The sequence below is a fragment of the Megalobrama amblycephala genome, linkage group LG1 (assembly GCF_018812025.1).
Source record: "Megalobrama amblycephala isolate DHTTF-2021 linkage group LG1, ASM1881202v1, whole genome shotgun sequence".
NCBI classification, from domain to species: Eukaryota; Metazoa; Chordata; class Actinopteri; order Cypriniformes; family Xenocyprididae; genus Megalobrama; species Megalobrama amblycephala.
In genome coordinates this window covers 60,224,312-60,250,695 of record NC_063044.1, presented here as the reverse complement: position 1 = coordinate 60,250,695, position 26,384 = coordinate 60,224,312, and the positions used below count along the sequence as shown (strand labels likewise).

The 26,384-nt window shown below is 38.0% G+C and overlaps 1 protein-coding gene across 5 annotated transcripts in view; it reads left to right on the top strand.

Annotated features, from left to right (window-relative positions):
* rarab (retinoic acid receptor, alpha b) overlaps nt 1-26,384 on the top strand; it is a 131,012-nt gene that overhangs the window by 748 nt on the left and 103,880 nt on the right. Inside the window, exons 1-2 of one of the 5 annotated variants that reach the window (XM_048206475.1) lie at nt 9,631-10,434; nt 14,526-14,721. The exons of 2 other annotated variants lie outside the window; for them this stretch is intronic. The gene's annotated coding sequence lies outside the window, so the exon portion shown is untranslated. Of the gene's footprint in view, nt 1-9,630; nt 10,435-14,525; nt 14,722-26,384 lie in introns of those variants that run through there. 2 more of the 5 variants (XM_048206484.1, XM_048206466.1) reach the window with 2 other exon arrangements.

The following is a 26,384-nucleotide window of genomic DNA, read 5'->3' as shown; positions in this document are numbered from 1 at the left end:
CAGGAGAAAATGAGAGAGAAAGACTAAGCAGCATGTACACAGAATTCACCTTCACTCCCACAGTATCATGTGACCTATCAAGTGAATATGCTGTTTATGTGAGTAAAGATGGAATGGAGGTCATTGTCATGCATTACATAACTAATATGGCCTTACTATGGTACAATTACGTATGATACTATGATATACTGTACATCGTGGTTCTGAATTATTGATATATTTTCATGGTACTCCAACATACCAAAACATGCTTCTGTACTACCACAGTACATCAAAGAACACAGTATTACCATGTTAGATGTCATAAAAAAATATTGTCAAAAAGCCAATCCAGTATCTGAAATAGTAAAACATAGGGCTGCACGATATATCGCATGAGATTGTCCGCGGCATTTCGTCAGTAAAGCCGGTTCCCTGATTACCGCCAAATCGCCATCACCTGCTTTCAAATGGAGCGGCATTTCATAGACAGAACCGTAGATCACTGACAAGCCACGCAATATCGCGTTCATTATCGCAGATGAATCGCCTTCGATAATGAACGCGATATTGCGTAGCTTGTCAGTGATCTACGGCTCTGTCTATTAAATGCCGCTCCATTTGAAAGCAGGTGATGGCGATTTAGCGGTAATTAGGGAACCGGCTTTACTGACGAAATGCGCGTGACAATCTCATGCGATATATCGTGCAGCCCTAGTAAAACATAGTGTTAGGAAAGGCAAGGTCATAGGTTAGATTATGTATACCTTGAAAGCAATTGAAAGTGTTTTGGATAAAAGCGTCTGGCAAAGCATAGCTATATAATAAACAGCATGGTATTACTGTGGAACTTTTGGTTAGGGTATTGTATTGGTACTGCAAAACATGTCATTGCTGTCATGCACAGTACTAATATTTGAACATTTGCCATCAACTGAACCAATGTACACCAAAAACAATAAAATGGGCAGCACAGGGATCTCTCTTTGCACTGTAATTGAGGCAGCAAAGGTCTTTGTTCTTCCCTGCTCCTTCTCCAAAGCTCAATGATGTGATCAATAACCAATTAAAAAACGGATCAGCAGATTATCCACGTCACACGCTTTCAAGTATTAAAAACAAGAACGTCTGTCTGACAGTAAAGCGAATCAGTTGTTGATGTGAAAAGAAAACCAATGACAGAAGCTAGCAGAGGTGTACAGGGGGGTAAATAAAATAGTCGCCATGTTGAGTCCACTTCTCTAAACTTGCTGTCTTTTAACAAGCATCCATTTCCACCTAATTAGTGCCCAGGATTTTAATTGCAGTTTACAGAGTTGTTCGGTTTTATTGAGCTTGTGAATGTGTGTTTGTGTACAAGCAGAGAGGCCTTGTTACGTACCAACTGGAGATGGCAGCTTCTTTTTTAGGGGCTTTGTGGCTGGTGATTGAATATTAGCGGTATTGTCGATATTGTTACCTCTGAAAAATGAACAAGGAGAGGTTTGGCTTTTTTAGTGTTGACAGAAAAGTTATGTATGTGAATCAGGTAAATAACAACAACACATTGATTCAGTTCAAACTACTTTTTTGTTGTGAATGTGGGTCAGAGGATGTTTAAAGAGCACATGAAGAAGACAAGGTAGGAAGTGGTAAGTGAGGTGAATAATTCATTTGTCTTCCATGTGTGCCCTGTCTGCACTTTCATCACCCTCATTATCCCTGTCATCGCTGAGCTCTGTCCTCTCCACCGGCTCATGGTGCCATTCACTCATTGCCTCTGAGCAGCACTGTGCCTAATGCGGATATATTTCAACAGATTAGTTTCTCCGAGAAGAGAGGATGGATTGAGAGCTTGTGTCCGTCAACTGTACCTACAGTAGCCTTGCTGGAAACATGTAGAAAAACTTTGATCATGACAAATATATTGAATATAAATACTTTAATATAATATATTTATACAATATTATTAATAAATGATAAATTTTCCTCATATATACTTACCGTTCAAGCATTTATTGTCAGTACGATTTCTTGTTTGAAAGAAATTAATACTTTTATTTAGCAAGGATGCATTAAAGTTAGTCTGCTATCACGGAGGGATGGAGAGGGTGCACTAAACCACACCCTCATTCAATATCCCGTTTCATTTGGAAATAATGTCACAACACTGAAGTCGGTTGCAACTTCCTGTTTACGGGGACTTTAAATTGATCAAAAGAGACAGTAAAGACATTTTATAATATTTCAAAAGATTTCTATCTCAAATAAATGCTGTTGAACTTTCTACTCATCAAAGAATGCTGAAAAATATTGTATCACTGTTTCTACAAAAATATTAAGCAGCACGACTGTTTTCAGCATTGATATTATTAATAATAAATATTTCTTGAGCCCCAAATCTGCATATTAGAATGGTTTCTGAAGGATCATAATGACACTGAAGACTACTAGAAAATCAGCTTTGCCATCACAGGAATAAATGTGACCCTGGACCACAAAACCAGTCATAAGTCACATGGGTATATTTGTAACAATAAAATGTATGGGTCAAAATGATCGATTTTTCTTTTATGCCAAAAATCATTAGGATATTAGTAAAGATCATGTTACATGAATATATTTTGTAAATTTCCTACTGTGGGTAAATATATATATTTGTGAGTGGATATGCATGGCTAAGGACTTCATTTGGACAACTTTAAAGGCGATTTTCTCTATATTTTGATTTTTTTGCACCCTCAGATTTCAGATTTTCAAATAGTTGTATCTCTGCCAAATATTGTCCTATCCTGACAAACCATACATCAATGGAAAACTTATTTACGTTTACCTTATGACAGGGTCCCAAATAACATTTTAAAATATATTAAAATAGAAAACACTTATTTTCAAATTTTACTGTATTTTTTATCAAATAAATGCAATAAGACACTTCTTTCAAAAACATTACAAAATCTTACTGACCCTAAGCTTTTGAACGGTAGCATACATTCATGTTAATTAAAGAAGCAGGTATGCATGATAACTTAAAAACCACACAATCCTCCATCAAGCCACTTCAATCCTGAGGTTCATAATTGGCTAACCATTATCACAACACTTCCACCTCATCTGTGTTGCGGGACCATAAGTACTGTCAGTCCTTCGATATGTTTCATCCTGACTTCCCGTTTCAGTAGGAAATGTCAACACATTGAGGAAAAATGTGTTCAATTAGCCTTTAGAAAAGTGGAGCCTTTGAGGAAAAATGTGTTCATTTAGCCTTTAGAAAAGTGGAGCCTTCCAAGATTTCTTCCTCATCTGGGTGTATTAAGATGAACAACAATGATGAACAATACAAAAAAATTTGAAAAGCACTATACAAAAAACAAAACAAAACCTCAAGTAGTGATTATACAAGGAAACAAACAAACAAACAAAAAAAAACCCTCATAACATGAAAACCAACCACCCTACTTCATACTCTCAGTAATTCTACTTGTCTCATCTTATGGCAGTATCTCCGACCTACATTCTGCCTTTTTTCCCTTTACTTTTTCCCCGCTCACTTAGTTCTGTCTATTGTTATCAGTCCGCCTAATGGGCTTCTTTCCATGGCTTTGTTCTGGCAGGCGAATGAGTGCGGAGGGGAGGGAAGTGGAGGGCTGTTGAGGGAAAGGGCAATTGAGTTCGTTTCTTTAAGGGATATCAGTCATATCGATATGATCGCCCTCCCAGGCAGCAGATTCACAAACACGAGACTTCCTCTCTCTGAACTTATACTGTAGGCATGCACTATACTTGAGCTCTAGTACTCACACATTAAGGGAAGGTTGATACTCCAATAAAACAACTGTAGACATGTTTGAAAGCTAATAAATGGCACAAATAGTGTAATAAAAGAGGAATAATTATTGTCATAAAACTCAATAACAACATTGTGCTGTTACAACTGTTAAGTATTACGATGACTAAACATGCATTTCTAAGCATGCCTTGAAAAAACTGGCAAAATTTTAATATTTAACACTACTATTTTGTATAAGCCTGTTGGACTATACACTCATAAAAATGATTGTTTTGATGTTTGATTCAAACAATTCAATTTGATTTAACATTACTGTATCAGGTTTGTAGTTGAAACACGACTGTTTTAATTATACTGACTTGAAAGAAAGTTTCAATCCAGTAGCTCGATCAGCATGAACATTTATATACGGTTATTAAAGAGAGCTAACAAAGATTTGAAACAGCCCATTTCAACAATGATGACATGCTATATAACAGTAGATAGACAGATGGACGGCGGTATTCTGACGGTTGGCAAGGAAAATAAAGGAGATATAAAAGCACCATAACACATCCAATTAAAATAAAAGTAAACCTGACTGCTCTGTCTATGGATGCTAAAGGGTTAAGCACGTTCACTGCCCACATCTGGGAGTCATTTAAAACATTCCACAAGGCTTACCACATGCTTTCAGACAGGCTAACCCCATGAAGCAGATTTTGCTGTCCAGGGCTGGAAGTTTTCAAAGAGTGCATTTGAGAAAATTAAACTGTTAGCTTTTTGAAGGCTGGAGATGGAATGGTGCGGAGGTGGCAGAGAAGACTATACTCTTTTGGGGATCTCTGACTATCTTTGGCTGTCTTTGTGTACCCATGCGTGTGTGAATCAGTAGTACGGTTGTCCTCTTTGAAGTGGTGGGATGCTAAATGGCGCTAGCACTTTCCCACCCTCTGATAGGATCTTCACGGGCTTGCGTTCCCAGCTCATTTCCTCTGGTCAAGTCTTGTGACCCGTCAAAACACAGAAGGGTTTAAGGTGTTCACTCTAGCTGCAATACAAAAGCCATACAATTTAAACCTTGGGCAATTAAACAATGACAAAAAAATGACACGTTCACTCAACCAAACTAGGCCTGGTATATTTCATTCCAGAGCTGTAGGAAACACAGATCACTTCGTGATTCTTAAACTGCATGTTAAACAGATTCAGGGCAGAAATATCAGCCAAAATCAGGCCTCCATTGTGCAGATAATTTCAGTTCATTAAGAGTAAATCTTTCAAACATTCATTACTTTAGATGCATTCATTGCTGAGGATGGTCTAGGAAGGCTAGTGAGCATTTTGACAGGAGGATGAAAAATCCCCTGAATGTGGGACCACTTCAAAACATCTTCAAAAGACCTGGATGAGACCTCTAACCTCCAATTTCATCTTGAACTGTAAGCCAACGGCTATAAGAGGCTAGATTGAGAGGTTGTGTACTAGTAAAGAAACCATTTATTAGTTTTATCTACAGCAAAGAACACCTTGTATTTGCCAAAGAACATGAGGACTGGAGTGTGGAAGATTGTTCTGTAGTCTGACAAGTCAAAATTTAACAACCTAGCATTGGATGGTGCCTGGTATGTTTGTAAGAGACGACTTTAATTAAAGGATTAGTTCAATTCAGAATTCAAATTTCCTGATAATTTACTCACCTCCATGTCATCCAAGATGTTTATGTCTTTCTTTCTTCAGTCAAAAAGAAATGAAGGTTTATGAGGAAAACATTCCAGGATTTTTCTCCGTATAATGGACTTCAATGAAGTTGAAGGTCCAAATTGCAGTTTAAATGCAGCTTTAAAGGGCTCTACATGATCCCGGCTGAGGAATAAGTGTCTTATCTAGCGAAACGATTGGTCATTTTCTAAAAAAAAATTAAAAATTATATACTTTTTAACCACAGATGCTCATCTTGCACTAGCTCTGCGATGCGCCACGCATTACGTAATCACGTTTGAGAGGTCACGCGTGACATAGGCAGAGGTACCGCGGTTGGCCGAATAACTCCATCTCATTATCTCCTCCAACTACAAAATCTTCTGACATCGTTTTACCTTTTTTTTTTGTAAAGGCCATTTGACGTAATCTTTGCACGTTCGCTTTGAAGACACTTGCTTGATACTTCTGCCTACGTCACGTGTGACCTTTCCAATGTGATTAGATAATGCGTAATCACATTTCTTTTTGACTGAAGAAAGTAAAACAACCATCTTGGATGACATGGGGGTGAGTAAATTATCAGGAAATTTTAATTTTAAAGTGAACTAATCCTTTAAGTGCATGCATGACACCATTAAAGGGATAGATCACCCAAAAATGAAAATGATCCCATGATTTACTCACCCTCAAGCCATCCTAGGTGTATGTGACTATCTTCTTTCAGATAAACACAATAAGAGTTATATTAAAAAATATCCTGGCTCTTCCAGGCTTTATAATGATAATGAATGAACGCTCATGAGTTCAAAGCCCAAAAAAGTGCATCCATCCATCATCAAAACATTCCACATGGCTCCAGCCAGTCAATAAAGGCCTTCTGAAGTAAAGTGATATCTTTTTGTAAGAAAAACATCCATATTTAAAACTTTATAAACTATAATAACTAGCTTCAGACAAACATCCATACACAAGTCTACTTATGGTGGAAGCGTAACCTCTGATGCAGCATATACACCTAGGATCGCTTGAGGGTAAATCATGGGATAATTTTCATTTTTGGGTGAACTATGCCTTTAAGCACTGCAGGGGAAACGCAATGGTATTGGGGATGCATGTCTGCAGCAGGTGTTGGAAGGATGTACAATGTTGCTGTCACTGTCACTGAAAATAGACCAATTCTTGCTGAACACAATGTCATGCAGGTCTTCCAATGAAGCCCAACTTTTGGAAGAACTGAAGAACTGGGGGCAGTTGTGGCCTTATGGTTAGAGAGAGACCTGAAAGTCGTGGGTTGGAGTCTCATTACCGAAATGTAGGTGGGGGAGTGAATCAACAACACTCACTCGGTTGTTCAAAAATGGTGTTGTGCCCCTAGGTTTAAAATGCAAAACTCAATTTGATATAACAGGGGGATCCCTGCTCTGGGTCTTTGTCCTGAAAAGATTGAACACCTCTTCACATAGGCTTCACCAGTTCCATTATACTGTACCCCTATAGAAGTATTTCTCAGCTCCAAGAAGCTATAAGGTATTTTAATTTGTGAGACGTCAAAAACATTCTGGAAGGTGGATCCCCAGGACTGGACATTGCTCTATAGAAAGTAACACAGCAATAAAAGCTGTAAAACATTTAACCAAGACCATAACCATAATGTTTGCATAATCAGGGCTAAAGGCTTTGTCAAAATGGGCAAAATCCATGTTTCTCTATATTTCCTTATAAAAGAGGACCACATGGAGGAGATTGATCTGATTATGAGCACTCTGAAAACTACATATAATCTGAGGCATGCAACACTAAATATAGAACCAAGAAAAACAAACAAAAAAAGATTTTACCCCAAATGTCTGACATCGTATTTATTCAAAGTTTAAAGAAAGGGATTATGAGTCATTAGAACAGCTATTGAAGCCCTTAGGCCAAGCAAACCACATGTGACATGACTCCATCTAAAGGATAGTTTATTTTTCTCTTCTGTTAATGGGACGTTCCCTCACTTGCAAGGTGATGGGCCATATAGGCAAAAGGTCTTGGCATTCTTTCAGCAGTTGTACTATTTGCAAACACATACTGAGGGATACCAAGAGGGGTCACTCAGAGCGAGCAGTAATATCGTACACAATGATGTGTAGCAAACAAGTAGAGGCAAAGGCTGCTCCTAGAAATAGCTCATGTAAACACGATGAGAGGAGACAAACTGACGACACCTCCCTGCTGAGAAAAAAATAGATTAAACCGGTCTGTGCTGGTCTCACCTGGTTTAGGCTGTTTGCAATGGTCTCTCAACCTACTGGGCCCAAGGATCTGATATTTGTGTAGTGTTTCATATGGATGACTTCTCTTCTGTTTTAAATTCGTTGTTGCAAAAGAAGAGCTTTTGCAACAGAGAACCAGTGTCCTTGTCGTCACAGTAAAGTGGCAAAAGGTCTTAAGGGTGTGGATGCTCAGCGCTTGTGTAAATTCAAGGCATCATCACAAGATCAATGGTGCTTGCAGCTGTTTTTCACACAGTGCACATCACGATGTTGACACATCTGTTCTGAGACCACAAAGGGCAGCAATGCAAATGTTGCTTAAAGTCTTCTGGATCCCTTTACAACAATATTGTACACTGTAAAAATGAAAAGATATTTTTCTGGGTTTTTCAGACTGACACACTGGCAGGACCTCTAGGCACTCAAAGGAGTCTCAAATATTCTACTGTGCACTCAAAAAACTTTGGCATATATATTTGAAGCGCCTTCAAACTTGCCTTTCTCTTATGATTTGTGGTAACTGGATAATCTGTTTGACATTTTGTTCATTCCCCATCAAAATGGTGTTTTTTTTCCTTCACACAAATGATACTTGTCAATAATATATTTTTATTACCATTTTATTTTAGACAGATGGTTTACAAGAGTTTACATGAACTTCTTTTGATACAACGACCAGAAGTTATTAAATATGAGGAAAAATCATAGTAATCAATTCACAAATGATTTTTGTAATGTTTTTTATTTTATTTTAAACATTCATAAAAAAAAGCAAATGGAGCCATGCAACATGATTTACAGTATATTATATATTATATACGCTGGTCAACTGAGTGTGCTGCATCACTTCATTAAAGCAGAACTAAGTAACTTTTTTACCTTCATAAATAGTTTTCTAAGTCCTTACGATGGTTAATTGACTTGTAGTGGTGTGTTTGAGGCGTGCACTAACAGCCTCTGGCACGTCTACGCCAGAAAACAGCACTTGCAAGTTGAGCTTCGCCGACCCGACACAATCTCGCCTCATGTTCACGTTCACGCGAGAGTGACAAAATGCTTTACGGTAATTCAAAAACAATGTATATATTATGACTTTATAAGACAATTTCGAAAATTACCCACCTCCATCGAGATTTCTTGTACTGTATTTGCAAAACTACTGCGCTGGTGAGCGTTGTAGTCGTTGTAGTCCAGAGCTGCGCTTGGAGTGTTTACGACAGTGTGATTCACTGAAGGAACCTGTAGGGGGAGCTTCGCAAATTTTACTGAGTTCCGCTTTAAATGCTTGTAGTGTAGGAATGACGCTACAAGCATTTAACAACAACAACAACAAAAAAACACTTTTCAACAATATAGTGATGCGCTGATTTCAAAACACTGCTTCGGAGCTTTACGAATCGAATCAGTGATTCGGATCTCCTATCAAACGGCTAAACTGCTGAAATCACGTGACTTTGGCGCTCCGAATCACTGATTACATTCGTAAAGCTCTGAAGCAGTGTTTTGAAAACAGCTCATCGCTATGTTGCTGAAAAGTTGTTATTTTGATTTTTTGGCGCACAAAAAATATTCTCGTCATTTTATAATATTAAGCTAGAACTACTGAACTCACATGAACTGTTTTAAATATGTCTTTAGTACCTTTATGGATCTTGAGAGAGGAAGTACCATTACTGTGAATGCAGGCCTCACTGAGCCATCGGATTTCATCAAAAATATCTTAATTTGTGTTCTGAAGATGAACGAAGGTCTTACGGGTGTGGAACGACATGAGGGTGAGTAATTAATGACATAATTTTTGGGTGAACAAACCCTTTAAGGAGATAGTTTTGAACTGGTTATATACTTGCTCAAAAATTTATTTTGGATCATTTTTAACCCCAAAAAGTTATGGACTGCAGCTTTAAAGTTATCTTGAGTGTTTGCTGAGGCCCTCTGGGCCCTGGTCCCCGGTTGATAACCACTGATACAGAAAAACCTCTTCAATCCTGTTTACATGCTAATTGTCATTACTTTGATAATCAAGTGTGTGACTGTTTTTGTGTTATTCACTCATTCCCAAACTAAAATAAAGCCACAACACAAATGGTTCAATTTAAATGCAAAATGCTTGGCGATTCTACTGAACCTCCCTCAAATTTGTGAGGAACATGCCTAATATGTCTCCTTTACAGTGTTTCTGACCAACCTAGAGTTTGGGTTCTGCCAGTGTGAGGAACCTTAAATGGTTCCTCACGTGTCTTTTAATTTTTTTTTACAGCCTAAGCCTCTAAGAACTTCGAGCTGATTCTATAAGTGTTTCAGAGACCTGAAACATAGATTCTCCCTAAGTGCAAAAGCACTAAACTTCCTGCATAACGAGCTGTGGTTACATAAAGGCAAGCACCAGCTGAGCTTATGTTCAGTGGTATCGTGCCCTGAAGTGACACCGCGGAAGGGGAGAATGGGAGGAGACGGCGGCGGAGGCTGGCCGGTGTTCGGTTTCACCAGCTCACACGTGACCGCGATGGCTGCTTGTCTGTTCCGTGCAGTGCATCATTCCTCTGCCGCCCTGCGAATGTAGGCTACATCAGTTCTGTCGCTTCTTTGAACTGTCGGTGCGGATACTTACCGTCCGCCGAAACGAAATTCCTCTACGCGTTCAGCCGAACAGCTCACCGGCTGAGAAGAACGACATTCGGGAGAGAAATTCAAGCGTCTCTTGGTTCAACTTCCACCAACCAACACAGCGGTAGGAGGAGTCAACAGGTATTGGCGCTCTCTATTTACGTGACAATACAATTGCTTGGCTGACAGGTAGCCCCATTAATAGCGTCTTGACAGATGTGGAACAGTGAATAGGCGCGTCCTTCGGCGCTCAGATGCGGTGTGCTACTTAACTGTTAAGCTGTCCGTTGAGTTTGATCGAAACCGCATACAGGGGTAATAATGACAGGTCTGCGGCAGCAGCGTAATAAAATGCGCTGTATTGTTCTCTCACCTGAATGAGCAATGTGTCATTGAGAGCTTTTGCAGCAGCACTTTCATGCAAAGCGCGGCTACGCTGCACTCGCTGAGCGTCATGTATTGAATTTAATTTCATCGTGCGTCCACTTTATTCAGGTGGTATGTTGTTTTTGGATTTTAAAAATCTTGTTCATGTTATATATTTGCCTATATAGACATATATAACATGTTGAGCATGATTTAAGTGTACAATGCGCTGTTATATCACAAGGAATTTAACTGGGTCACTTCGTTGTACAAACAAAAGCAACAAATGCCTCTGTATAAGTAATTTCCTGCTTGGATTAACTCAGTTGGAATCCTGTTTAAGAGCATTTGGGGGTAACGTGCAATATAAATATCCAAATACTGAGCAAAGTATCTGTTCATCTGCCTGAAGCTGCTATTTAAAGGGATAGTTCACCCAAAATTCAAATTAAAGGGACAGTTCACCCCAAAATGAAAATTCTGTCATCATTTACTCACCCTTTCTTCTGCTGAACACAAAAGAAGATATTTTGAAGATTGTAACCAAACAGTTGATGGACCCCATTGACTTCCATAGTGTTTTTCCCCTCCATACTATGGAAGTCAATGGGGTCCATCAACTGTTTGGTTAACCATAGTCTTCAAAATATCTTCTTTTGTGTTCAGCAGAAAAAAGAAAGGTTTGGAGCAACTTGAGGATGAGTAAATGATGACAGAATTGTCATTTTTAACCCTTCAAGCAACAAATGTTCATATCACTTCTCTGCTGGGTATTTTTTATTTTTATGTTTTACTTTTATATTTATGGTTATGTGCAAATTAACTGTTTTTGTGGCTTGTTTTAAAAGAACCTATGTAGGCTATATATTTCTCTATAATCCACTTTTAGCTTTTATTTAGTAGTTCATTATAGTCATCACTTGATAAATAAAAAGTAGCCTATTAATCACAGTACAAGTCTGAAATAAGTCCTCATGTTACATATATTGCACAGATTTACTGTGCAAGTGACTTTTTTATTTGCTAGCAGCTATATGGCTGTATGAGTATTGATAATTGAAACTAATTTTGTTCATCCTGTACAAAAGCAGATTATAACATATTTGGATTTTTAATACCTGATGTCACAGATATACATGATAACCCATTGACACATATTTACTATAAAATAGGAACCTTTAAAAACTATAACATACAGAACCAATATATAGGCCGAAATATTGTATTACGAGGTAAACAAGGAAACATGAGTTTGCCATGAAAACATTTTATTAGCACTTTGCATTTAATTATATCCACCGATCCTGATGGAAATATGAATGAAGCGCTAATGTAACAGCTCTATTCAGCTTGAAGAGCCCACAGGTGCTGTCATGAAAGCATTCGTTTTTAAACAATAACTTCATTTATTCTGTGTCTTAAGTACAATAAAACATTAGCCAATAGATTCTAACTAAAATTACTAAACATATAATAAGATTAATAGAAGTAGCACTTAATATTTCTGTAATCCAGGCAAATCATTCACAAAATCATACACAAAGCAATGCGCAAGCTCAGGCTTCGAGTGCAGCTTCTACGTCAATAAGATTTGCTCTATTATAAACCAATGAAATTGGATGTGGGCGGAGTGACACGTCGCCCCACCCCATCATCCCGACTGCACTCTGGTGTACTAGGAATATTAGGCACTCGGTCACGATTCGCTTTCATTATCTTTTTACCGTGAAAGTGAATGGGGACCGAGACTGTCATGCTGTCTAATATCTCTTTTTGTGTTCTTTAGAACAACTTGAGGGGGAGTAAATGAATTTAAATTTTGCATTGTACTATTCATTTAACGGCAATAGTACAAGGATGAAATGAGTCATTCTTCTGATGCATTGAAACTATTCAGCATATGGTGTAAGAAGCGAGGTGTTTTCGGTTAGTTCTGTTTTCGCAGTTAAATGGGAAGTTCTTCGACCATCTGTCTGCAATAGAAAGAGGAATGGGTACAGTATTTGCTTCCTCAAAGCAAGCACGGCTACATTCATGCCCATCATCTGCAGAGACATATGCCACAAAACCTGACATTTTGATTTTTCCGTTCATGAAAGCATTCTCGTGGTATCACCTCCTGTTGTGTTTGTCTCTAACCTTCCATCAGGGCTTTCTAATGTTCTCTGTTGTTCCAAAATAGCAGGGAGGGGAACACAAAGCTGACTGAATCGGGGTGCTATCCAATGCCTTCGCCTTGCCATTTTTTCAGAAATCTGCTTTTTCACACTGCTGGATATGACTAGTTGACACGCCTTTTTCCATTTCTATATTTTACCTCCCTCTCTCTCTCCAGTGGATTGATTTTAGCGTACTCTTTCATTAATCATTTCAAATTGTCTGCAAAATTGTAAACGGATGAAACTGATGATTAGGTATTTTGGATCCCTGTCTTTAAAGGGTTAGTTCATTCGTTCTTCTTTGGAACACAAATGAAGATTGCTTATTCATTTAAAGACAAGTTAATCAACATTTTTAAGCTAGACTTTGTATAAATGATCCACAAGAATTAAGCGATTTAATCTAAGACATGGTCGCTTTGAATGATGAAAAGATTATATTATAGGTTGTTCTTTACATACACTATAAGAAAAGCTTGTAGAAATGAAGACTAAAGTACTATGTTAAAGTCAGGATGAATCAGAAGTTGCTATAGTCTTTTCTTCCATATTGTGACATTTGTGCGAGTGAAGAAAAGTGTATGGCAGGACTTGAATTGATTGGATGGTTGTGGTTTGCTACTGCTGTGATGTCATGTGAGTGACAGGTTGTCCCGCCCTCGCACCAGTAAACACGTCATCAGAAGAGAAGAGATGTCGCTGCAAGAGAGGGGAAGTTATTTTGATTAAAGATTATGAAAAAAAAATAAAATAACAACATGCACAGATAAATCATTTACAATAAATACTACAATATTCCATCTAAAAATAAGAATTGTCAATTTTGATTTCATGATGACGTTAGTATGAAGAAGTGTTGTATATTGGGTTAATGAAAATGTCCGTAAACTTCTAATGATAATGTCCTGGCAGAAAATCACCAGTAACTTTTTCCATTTTTTCACAGAATTTTTTTGTCTTACAGTGTATAAAGATTGGTGAATGCATACATAGAGCATATCAAATAAGCTCAAAGTGTGTTTGACCCATGAAAACAAACCTTCAAATTGATTATTGTGTGTCAAGCAGGCCTCTTTGAGCTTGCATTTACCATATTTGATGTTCTCTATGTATGTGCGTTCATCAGTGTTTATATGTAAATGGATAGGGCTTTTCATGCAAAGAAGAATTTGCAAACTTCTAAAATTCTTTACAATTAATCATATCATATAAATAATTGGGAAGAAATGCGGTTGGGTGTCAACACAGACAAACACATTTTGATGCTTACAATGAGAGAATGATTAAAAAAGCAATTAATATTGTCAGCCAGAGCAAGCAAACCTATAAGATTGATTGATCAAATGGAGTTGCAATTGCTCAGCCTTTTGTATTTGAGTTATCTTTGTGCAATATGCTGTTTCATTGTTAATATTACTCATTACTACAATTTTCTCATGTGCTCATTTTTCCATGTACACGCACTGAGTGTGAGTCACTCTGATACTGATCTTTTGACAGTCGTTGTTTTTCAATCTGAAAAAGTGCAGCTGCAAATAAATTACTTTGACCTCCATAATCGTGAAGAAAATAAGGCGGTCATATGACAAAAGAAGCAGAAATCTTTCCTCGAGCCCATGTGAGTGAGATAAGTTCAAAACCTATGCAACATGTAAAAGTCTTTTTATTGTTTTTTTGTTTTTATTTTGCTGTACTTTTTCTATACAGAATTCCTAGAAGTAGTTTCCCGCTGCCTGGTGCTCAGCCCTGAACACAGTGCTTTGGCATCTGTCCTCTCTCTGGCCACAATTTTTCATCTTCTTGGTGCTCATTGAGGAATCTCACACTGCTCAGATGCCTGGCAGAGCTGCTTCATTAGACTTGCTGCCTTTGTGGTCCAGTTCGTTACATTGTGGTGGAAAAGGTGAGGATGGGATTTGTGACTAAAGTGGATTTTTACCAGGATTGCAGGGAATGTAAGGATGATGAAAATTGCTGACCTTTTTTGAAATGGGACATTTTCACCTCTCTTTTTTTATAGTCTGCCTGACTTGCACTGTCTGTTTGGTAAATAGACAACTTCTCTGCTAGAACCTCGCCAGTGTCTTTCTCTCTATTTATGGCCACATGTGTATTCTTTATATGTGTTTATTTGTTGGCATGGACTGTGACTAGATTCAGCATTTCTGCCTCGGCCCATGTTTCTATGACTGATACTATTTTTCAGTTCTCCTTCAGATCATTTTCCCCTCTGCCCATTTAGTCATTTAGCAGATGCACATTTATTCAAATTGACTTACAAATGAGGAACAAGTATTTTATCATACTACCGACAATATTCATAGTACTGCTTTGCAACTTATATTGCCAAAAAAAAAGTCTTCAGTTTTAGCATGTTTCATAACTCTGGGAATGAATCAAGATAACTAGTTGTTTTTAAATTGTTTATCTGTGGTGCTTTAATTAGTCAGTTAGCTATAGCTGTTAGACAGTTTGCACAGTAAATCCCTTAAATAAACACATGAAGATGAACGCCTTTCTCCCTTGCGTTGCATTGTGCCATGAATGTTGTTTTTTAAAGAAAAATTAATAGTTTCAAATTTTCAAATACACAACTCGAGACCAATTTCGTTGTGCTTTATCCAGCTGTTGAGTCTGCCTATCCATTTGTATATTTGAAAGAAACGGCCACCCAGGCTTTGCTCACATGTCTGCAATGTTACTAAAACATCCCCAGACAAAGACAAGACATTGATGACTAAACCTTCAGATAGAGAAGCAGGAAGTAGGTGTGTTTATTTCCTGTCAGTCACGATTTCCTTTGTAAAACATTCTTTTTAGCTAGGCAACATATCTTTGTTTTGAACACAGTTGCCAGATGAGTGGCATCACATGCAGCCTTGGGCAATGAAATCCGAGGACACGTTCTGTTCTAATGACCGGAATGATTTCAGGAGAAACATGCGCTCATAGTCCGTGACACGCTCACTTTGCGTTTTTACTTGATATATACCAAACCTTGGCATTTATGACATATAGTTGCGGTGGTTTTCCTTTTAGGCATGTAACTGATGTAGGAAAGGCGAGTGTGCCGTTGCGGACGGGGAAGCGAGTGACTCTTGCTCATGGGCTGTGCAGCGGAAGACAGATGGGTGAAGGTAAATTAAACAAGCTGCTCTGGCCTTCTCTCCTCACTTTGACAGTGTGCCAGCCACGGCGCCGGGTCTCTGTCATTATTTAACGGCCAGCGTTAATGGGCTCTGTCTGCCTGGCTGCCGGAAGAAACCGAGGGAGAGAGAAGACGAAAAAAAGTGGACAAGGTTTTGTACTTGACCATGCAGAGTGGGTGGATGAGACACAGTTTTCTTGTTTATTACCAGAACGTTTCTGCGCTAGTAGCTGGTGGTGTTTTAGGTTCTTCTCAAGTCCAGCATGGACCTCTGTCACATAAAGTCATGACAGCTTTGCCGCACCCATCGGTGGCGTATTTATCGCAGTCACCCATAAGCAGTTTTGGTGCAGGGAATGGAATAACATCTGGATTAGCTCTGCAAACCCCAATAGCTGGAAGAGGGAAAGTCATATCCACATCCAGTCCACAGTTAGATGGAACTTTTTTTTTCATTTGAAAGTGAGCATCACTATGCCCTACTTGATCTGAAACACTGAGCTTTTGGGATTCTAATGCTGAAGGGCATGTATGTGCAAATGTGTCATATCATATAAGATTGAAAAAGTTTTGCATCTAATATGTGGTGTAAGTTATGTGTATATGGACAGCCCAGGTTGTAAAATTCAACAAGTAGTCCTACTGATTTGCTAAAAGGCAGGTAAATGAGCACTGGTCATTTTAGGATTACCACTCAGGCTTCTGCTCGATCATCGTAACTAGCATCAGTGTGGGACAAGAAGATCTTGGAGAACTTGCATGATTTTGCATTCCTCACAGATACAGAGAACAGTGACATCCTAATCCGAACTAGATTTCCTTTTATTCACTGCATCCCTGTAGTAAAGGAGGGAGAGTTGAAGTAATGGATAAAATGAGATGAGATATGATATGATGAACCTGACAGGTCCAATAAATGGAAACAACTAATGTAGAGTGAACGCACTTATGAATTGTTTATGTGATTTTTCTAAGTGCTCTGTCTGTCTGTGTGCATGACCGACTGAGGGTGAATTAAAAATTTCACGCTGGAGGTGGGCTATCAGTATACAATTACTCAAAGACCCACCACACTTAAAATTTGCTAAATGATTTCACAGCTAATATGTATTCCAGACCTCGAGAACCGCAAACACATTTTCCTGGCTTACAATCCTCTAGCTGAAAGAAAAATGAGAGAAAGGTGGTTAAGTAAAAAAAAAAAAAAAACAGTTTATATTTAGATGTTTCATGTATCCTGGATGTTTTTTTTATTGGCTTGTGTTTCTCTGCAGGGAGACATTGTAACAGGGTCAATGACAAATAATAAAGATAAAGACAAGAAATTGTTTGTGGTTAGACTTTTTTATTTATGTTGGTTTCATATGGTTTTGAAAAACTTTTACAACGTTTTAAAAAAAAGATTTTAAAAATGTCATGCTGATATCAAATAATCTACACCTTGATACATGAGTGTACCATATGTTTCATATGTTTTTAATACATATTTCTAGGTAAAACATTTCATTAGTAAAAAAATAATATTCTTAAATATTAAGTTCATAGGTGTTGCACTACATGAAGTTTACAAGTTAAGTCATTATATGTATGAATTACATTTTTAATGTATTATTTAAATAAATGAATAGACCCATACAAAAAATGCCACTAACCCATACAGCAGACCTTTGATTTGCTACAACTTTGATTAAAGAAATCTTAGGCACAAAGACACTCATGTGACAGTAAATATGCTTGAGAAGATGCAATTTATAGTTGTGTTAGGAAATGTTAGTGTTGTTGTATTAGTCCACAACACAAACCGGCTGTGTGGCCTGCATACGATCAGAGGTGGAAAAAGGTGGAAAATCTGTTGGGACATGTCAGATCTTTGGAGCCACTGATCTTTGGAGGTGCATGACAGTGGGCCTCTTCACATCTCCCCCGTGAGTCTTTGAACCACTTCGCGGCGTGACACAACAGTTCAAAGGCTCCTCTCCTTGCTCAATGCACTCGTAAAAACCCAGATAGCGTGTGTAAATCTGGAGCAGAAGTGTCACTGCGCTGGTTCCCTCACTCTTGATTTATAGCCCCCAGTGCACCATGGACACTAGTTCTCTAAGTTGTAACCCAGCCATGCCAGGCCCCCATAATGGCAAGCATGTAAAAATGCTTTTAGCTTTGTTAATCCTTTGCATTCCTCTATCGCAGGTCTTCAAACTACATAGGGGCTTGTTTTCTGCTGCTAGAAATCACCAAACCTCAGATATCCATGAGTTGTGAGGTACAAGAATATAGTTTACCTAGAAAACGTCACATGTTCACTTTAGCAAAATAAAAATAAAACTCATGATCAGGCTGCAGTTACACTGGTTATGTTAATATGATGACTAAAAGGTGATTTTTATAGTGAACAGTTTACAAAACAGGGGTTTTCACAGCGATGGTTCTTTTATGGTATTTTAAATTCCTCAGAACCTTAGATAGAACCTTAGAATAGAATAGAATTCTAATAGAATAGAACCTTTCAGTGAAGCATTCTTAACAGAACCATTTTGTTTCTGAGTATTTGGATCAATTTAATAATCTAAAGAATTTTTTCCCATTACAAGGAACCTTTAGTGCAGCAGTGGAAAGGTTCATCATGGAACCATAGATGCCAACAAAGAACTATTATATTTAAGAGTGTATGCAAGTGGAAACTAAATTTAACCAATGTTCTGAAGTCTATGTTGTGATTGGCAGAGGTATATAAGCATGTGGTTAGTTGAAGTAAAACAGCTCCATAAAGAGATGTCTGCAGATCCATTTTCCATAAGCTCAGTCTGATTTGTGGCATCAAGTCTATATCTGAGAGTGTGTTTAATGAAATGAATATATATGGTTTATCTCGTTTAAATTTGACTCACTTGCTATATCCCCGTGGAGCATTTCAAAAGACATTTTTGATCACTTTTGTGTTTTGTTGCCTACTTTGATACTTGGTGATCTCAGATCATAAAGAAGATCCCAGCTGTTCTGTGGCATTACTAGTCCTGTGAGGCTGTTACGTTTAGTTAGCAGGACTTGATAAACCTCTTCAAATAATCCTAGACTCTCCAGACAATCGATTCAGCTCTGTATGATCCTTTTAAAAGGGATGAGTATGTTTGATCTGAGGGGTCGATGTCCTCATGAGGTCGAGACTTAACAGGTGGCTGAGCAAGTGGCTGGTCTGACGGACGCATCCTATGATGTGATCTATGATTCCTCTATTCTCCCCTACACTAGTGTGGCCTCAGACACGCCGCAGACCTTGAAAAGAGAGGCCATTTGGTGGATTATCATGACAATGGAGCAGACCTTCCTAATGGGGGTGAGAATGGAGCCCAGATGAGCTAGGAGAGTAATTCTCCTGTCTAGGCTGTTTCTGTGCACTCAAGGTTGTGATCATTATGTCCTGTATTCTGGTCCTGATGTCTTGGAAGCTTTGAATAAAGCAAAAGGAAGTTCTTTACTCGATTGTGTGCTGTAAGGACATCATCATGGTTAAAAAAGTAATGGTTATTCGCTGTTCAGTTATGCTGGAGCTAATAGATTCGGTGAAGAAAACACTGTGATGTTGATCAATGAAGCGAAGGTTGAACTAGAATATTTCAGTCCACAGTTTAAAGACAACAGCTGCTTTAAAGGAATGTTCCTGGTTCACTACAAGTTAAGCTCTGTTGACAACATCTGTGGCAGAAAATAACTTGGACTCATCCCTTAGTTTGTACACTTACAATGGAAATCTATGGGGAAATATATTCCATTTAAAATGGTGCAGCTAATTTTTTATTTTATTTTTATTTATTTAATTATTTTATTTGCCTCCACTTAAATAACCCTTTGGTAGCTGTATGCATCAAGCGACTCGTATAGGGATAGCTGGCTTTATGTGGTCATGACAGGAGTTAAAAAAATTGGTTAAAATTGTGCATAAACAATTCCAGTTTCACAGACAAGGCTTAAGCTAGTCCTAGACTAAAAAGGAACTTGCACTGACATATCTTAAAATATGTCAGTGCCATTTTTTTATCTCAAGATGCACACCAGTAATATATTTTTAAAGGCTGCTTAAATGTCCTAATTAAACCTAAGGTCTAGTCCTGGCTTAATCTAAGCCTGGCCATAATGTTTTGTGGCTATGCTTTCAAATCTGTGTGCATTACTGCATTTTATTCCTGCGGGTGCAATGCCTTGACCCTTATTTCCATTATAAGTGTGTTTCTCTGAACATAATTTTTATTTGTCTTTACAAACTGAGGGAAAAGTCAAAATTATTTTTGGTAGTCAACTGTTTTTGGTAGTAAACAGCATATTAAAGAATTTTAACAGAGCTTTGCTTTTACTGAACCATTCAAATTTTAGTAGTAATGCAAAACAATTTATATTCAAAATGTTAATAATCACAACCTCCTTGTTTGGAAATTACCCTAGATGAAGAATGCAGCTTGTAGTCACTTAAATTCAGGAAGAAGCCATTATAGACTTACCATAAGTTTCCAAACATTGTAAAAAAAAAAAAAAAAAAATTACTCAAAGGAACAGATTTCCCCCGCGAGTGGGGTTTGGATGGGGTCCTCACGTGAGGTTTGCTGATACCAGAGACACAGGATATCCTGTAGAGCAGGGTCTGGAATAGGAAGTGCTGCCACGCCACTGGCACCAGTGTAGGAAGCGGCTCTGAGGAGACGCCTGGGATCTTGGCAACCATTTTAGAGGTGTTAAGTGCGCCAATGGCTTCTGTTTTAACAGGGACTTCCCCTATTTGGGGACAGTGAGTCGCCTTTCCTCTGGATGATCCTTTCTTCACATTTCATATTAGGAGTGTGTGTGCTTATGTGTGAGTGATTTGATTCACTTTTACATTTATTTCACCCATAGTCTTGTTTTATCCAGCACATTTATTGATAGGTTGGTTTGTATCAGTAGTGTGTGTTCATTATTATCATGATTACATGATTTTTGTATGTGTTGTATGTGGCTTCTTAAGGCCCTGATATACTCATGGCAGAGTTTTTTTTTTTATTCTTCATTTAGGGGTTATCTTCATCTAGAAGTTATAGATATACTATAGGATATAAGATATACTGTTATTGAACATCTGATGCCACCCACTCTGCTGAGAGTGGCGTTTAGATGAATATGTAAATATGTGATGCACGTTTTCTTCTCAGTATAGGGTCATTGACGAATAAGGTTTTTAAAAGTGTCAAAAAACCTAATGAAAATATAATTAATTTTGAAGTTTCATTTAGTGTTAACAATGAGATTATGTGGTTTTTATAATCAATTAACACTGCTTTTGTCTTTTTTTTTTACAAGATGGACAAAATTTGTCACCAAAAAAGTCATTCAGTTTAACCAAACTTTCGGTTTTACCGAATTACACTTTTGGTTATACCGAATAATAATATTTTCAAACAATGCTAACAGGCTGATATCTAGCTAGCTAGCAAAAGGACAATCAAACATTTTATATTTAGTACAAGTTTATAAAATATTACAACATTTTCCATGTTTTATAGCGGTTGTACCAAATGACCTGATGTTTCGGGACAAGTGAAAGCAAGTGAAAACATGAATTTTTCAAATAGTAAAGAGAGAGTTAGTAACTTTGCTTCACAACCATGTGGTCCATTGCAGGTGTCTGAATGATGTCACATCCTGTCACATGATATTGAAAGCATGACTTGATCCAAAATGGTCCCTTTATATCGGTTACTCCGAAAGACAGCAATGAAATTCTTTTTTACCGACATTCTTTCTCATAACAAAGCAACGGCTTCTACACATAATTTAATACCATTTTGCTCTATGTTGATATATGATGTTATAAAATCATGCCAGAATAAAAAATATATACATTTATTACATTTTAAGATATTTTATCACAAATGAAATGACTGTATTGGCCTTTGGATGGTTAAACTGAATGACCTTTTGACACTTCAAAATCTTTAAAATACCTTTTATATTTAGCAAAATATAATTATAACCTTTTGGATTCAATAAAAGAGATCTAGTTGTACTACTACTAAGGCCTTTGTACAAAAAAAAAAAAAAGAGCCGTCCCGTCATTGACCCATCAAAATTAACACAACAAAAATGAGAAACAGAAAGCATAATGAAAGCATCTGATGATTACAACATGGGTATGTTAGCACAAGCTCTGCAAATTGGCACTCCAGTAAAGTTGCTTCACATTTATTTATATGGCTTTTTATTCAATAGATTGCTTAAAATCAAGCAGCTTTACAGTATCAAACATGGAAAAACAGTGTCAGTGCCTCATTTCATCAGAAGCACAACTTCATTTTCTACTACAAAGCAGCTCTCCAGTGTGTTCATGTTTTCACCCATGGCCATAACTACACTGTATCTATTTTTGCCTCTTGGCAAACAGAGGAGTTGAATTAATTAATATCTTGATGGGGATGTCGGCTCTGCAGTAAGTCCACCATTAAGTCAAAGACCCTGCTAAAAATTCCTGAATTCACAATTTGTTTGTCTCGCTTGTGACCTTGAGTAAGAATTTTATCGCCATCTGCTCCTTAGTCATCCTTGCCCCGTGTGCTTTGACCCCTCTCTCTTGTGCTTGATCAGTCAGGACATGTGCTTATGCAGTTAGGAATGTACCAATATTATAATTCCGGCTGATAATTATTTTCGTGTTAAGACCGCTAACTGATAAATAGCTCATTTAAATTCTGCTAATTTTCTGTATCACAACATGATGATGTAAAGTTTAGATATAGTGGATATTCATTGTGATATCTGTTAAAGATGACACCCAATACTGATAAATTAGCACTTAGTAGTATATTCTCATATGATTAATGACCGTCTTTATATGGAGTCAAGGCACCTCTAAAACTGACGTTGACTGTCATGAACAAAGTGAATTCCAGTGCCATTACAGTACAAGGGCTCCCTCCTTTTGCAGAAAGCGTTCTCACCACAGCATGGAAAATCCTTCACTCTTCCCTGTAGTTTGGAGGGCCCTAATTTGGCTGCTTACCTTGGCACTCCGAGTCTAATGAAGTAAGCCTGGCTCGGAGTGTGTGGTCTGCAAAAGCACCTGTGTGTGTTCGGGCGTTTGTGTGTGTGTTTGCATGTTTAGTATGTAAGGGATTGCTCTGTTGTCTTTTTGCGCATGCACATTGTCTCCGCTCATCTGTATTGTCGGCTGGGTTTAGTGTGTGTTTGACTGCGTGTTTTTGAGTGTATAGCTGAATGATTTAGGAGGGTGTGTTAGAAAGAGGGAGTAAGCGAGTGAGTGAGTGCGGGGTGGAGGAGAGCGAAATATGTGTGGTCTGGATTGGCTTGTGAGTCTCAGTCTAGTAAAATAAACACTCTAGTCTTCTAGCCCAAGAGATTATGCTACATTTTTGATAGCCACAAAAAACCCAGCTGGAAGGGCTGCATCATTTCCTCGACCTCATTCTGGCATGATATTATGAGTGTGTGTTGATATACTCTTTCTGTATTGTTGAGAACAGAATCTCCTAGAGCTGCATGGTGATGATGAGCCAAACCAATGTGTCAATAATTTATATACAGAAATCGAACAAAGAAACTATTTTTTATTATCACAGAAGCTGTCAATCACCTCAGTTCAACACTGATTTCTGCACAAGTATTTACATCGTACACCTTGTTGACTGTAATGACAGCATTTTCAACCAACAAAGCGAGGTTGAGCGCCATATAGAGTGTCTGCTGGAATAAGTCATAAAACCTGGAATCGAGGTAGCATTTTTCAACTTCTGGTTCCATCGTCCCAAAGTCAATGGGATTTTTTGGCCTAAATTCCTAAAATAAGACCTGTGCTTAAGACAAGCTTGGGATGTCATTCCCCCGGTTTCACAGACAAGGTGCTTGTGTGTTCTTATGTGCTGGTATTATAAACATCTCTGATTGGCCGTTACATTCACATGTCCAACTTGAATGTGTGTGATTGGCAACAGTGCTTAATGCTAAACTGTACACATACAGTTTAAATAGAAACATTTGATGGAAGGGGAGTAGATCTAAATTGAACCACTGTAATCGACACTGTTAACTGCAGCGGCCTTAATCGCAATTTCTTTTTCTCCATTAACTGTGCAGCTCAAAAATCTCCTTTTTTTGCCACACAATGGTCTGCCCGTTTGTATTCAATAAAAAGCTAAGAGAGTGTTGATTTGCCAGTAAGTCTTGTTTATGTGTTTTGTGTACTGCGTTTGACGAACAAATGGCTCCTTTTCTGTGGATTTTGTGCTGTTGTAAGCCCATCAATTGTTCCCCAGTAATTCAGTTTGACACGTCTGCTCCACGCCTGCCAAATACCTGTATTCCCTACCCTTCTTCTCCATGTTTTTAATGTGTGATTGAAGACAGATGTGGCTCAACATCTGTATGGCGCTGACAGTACCTCTGTGTTTCTACAGCTGATATATCGGTGAATCTGCCAGTGTTGAATGTCTCACGGTGAAATTTACTTCCCAACGTTCACGTTCCGACCTGCAGCTGTACACTTTGTACCTGTGGACATCTCATGATCCTCTTGCCAGATCCTGTTGTTAGAAGTCACCCAGGGTTATTTGAGAAAAGAAATGTGTTTCTGCACAGGCTCCTGTTGGGATGATCAAAGGGATCTTTGCAGCCAATGTTAATCATGTTTAAACTCTTTTTCATGATCACCGCAGTGTTAGCAAAGCCATACAATGACCTTTGTTCATGGTTTATTGGGTCAGGGTCCATCTAAAGCTGTCCTCGATTCATTGGTTCAGATTGTGCAAGAACACACAGGATTCAAAATCCCAGTGGAAACACTTAGAGAATCAGAAGAACGTCTCGGGGCTTTTGTGTGTGTGTGTGTGTGTGTGTGTGTGTGTTGTTTTTATGCCCTGTGGAAATGTCTATTATGAATAATAGTATTTTTCTTTGGACACAAGTAATAAGCATAAAGATGAAACAAATTTCAGAAATTAAAATGCAGGGAAAGTAAAAATAAATCCAAAAGGGCATGTAAAAGTAGAAGTAGAAGAACAAATCAGACTGCCATATCAGCAAAAAGATTTTTAAAATAGAAACTTTGAGAAAACATCAAGTGTGCTTGATGAACCTCAGCCACATAGAGAGGCCCTAGACAAAAGTAAACTGCATTTAAAGGGACAAATCACCAAAAAAAGTAACAATCTTTCATCGTTTCCTCACCTTCATGTTGTTCCAAATTCGTATTCTGTTAATCTACAGTATCTGTGGAACACAATAGGAGATTTTTTAAGAATCTTTGCACAGCTCTTTGTCATATAACAACAGTGACCTTCGGCTGTCAAGCACAATAAAAAGCACCATAAAAGCAGTCCATATGACTCGTGTGCTGTATTCCACGTCTGTTTGATTACTTTGTGAGAACAGAATGAAATTTAAGCCATTATTTACTCTCAAATCAAATCATTCATGCACATCATTATGCGGCTCTCAAAACAAATATGCCGTTTATGATGCAGGTTATACATTAACACCATTAAACATAATTCATTCTTGTGTGTTTTGTTACCAAGTGTCATGGTGCGAAATCGGCACCATATTTAATTTGAGAGCTGCATAATGATTTGCATGAATGATTTGATTTGAGAGTGAAAAATGGCTTTCGGCTTGTTCATCACACAAAGGTTATATATTTTCAGAAGACTTGCAATACAGTGCACAAGACAAATGGACTATGTTGCTTTTATAGTGGGTCCTTTTAGCAGTTTGACAGTCTTTGGTCACTATGAAATATTTCTGGATGGAATACAGATTTTGCATTCAGGTTTCAATAATGAGGTTCAGGGTGAATTTTCATTTTTGAGTGAGCTGTTCCTTTAAATGCTGTGAAGTTTAAAAAACCAAAGCTGTTGTTTTCGTAGATAAACTACTGCGAAAACTTCTAAACTATCCTCCACAAAGAGCCCTTGCACTGGTGTTCCTGTCATCTCAAAGATCTTTAGGGCTTTAAGACATTCTTATCAATAAAGACTTGGACTTTAACATTTAGACTCTGACTGAGTACTTACAAACAAATGAACAATGCTCCTGTCAACACCACCAGCAGACAGAGGCTGATCTATAATCTGGGAAATCTGGTTCCCTGAGCAGGGCAATAGTCTCCAATTTTTAATCCAGCTCTAATCCTCACCTTCGCACAATGATAGCAGAAGTCTGAGAGAAGGATTGATGTTACTATAGGGGGACAGAAAGGAGGGGGAAAACTGACGAAGGCCTCTCTATTTATGCTCGGGCCCGGAGGGGGAAGTTTCAATTTTTCATGGCACAGCTTACTGCCCCACTTTCCAGAGTTTTAAAAAAAAATACAGCTCTGTCTAAAACGATGAGATTAGTTACGCCTCAATCTTCAGTGCTCAGGTTTTCTACACATTAACAGAGCT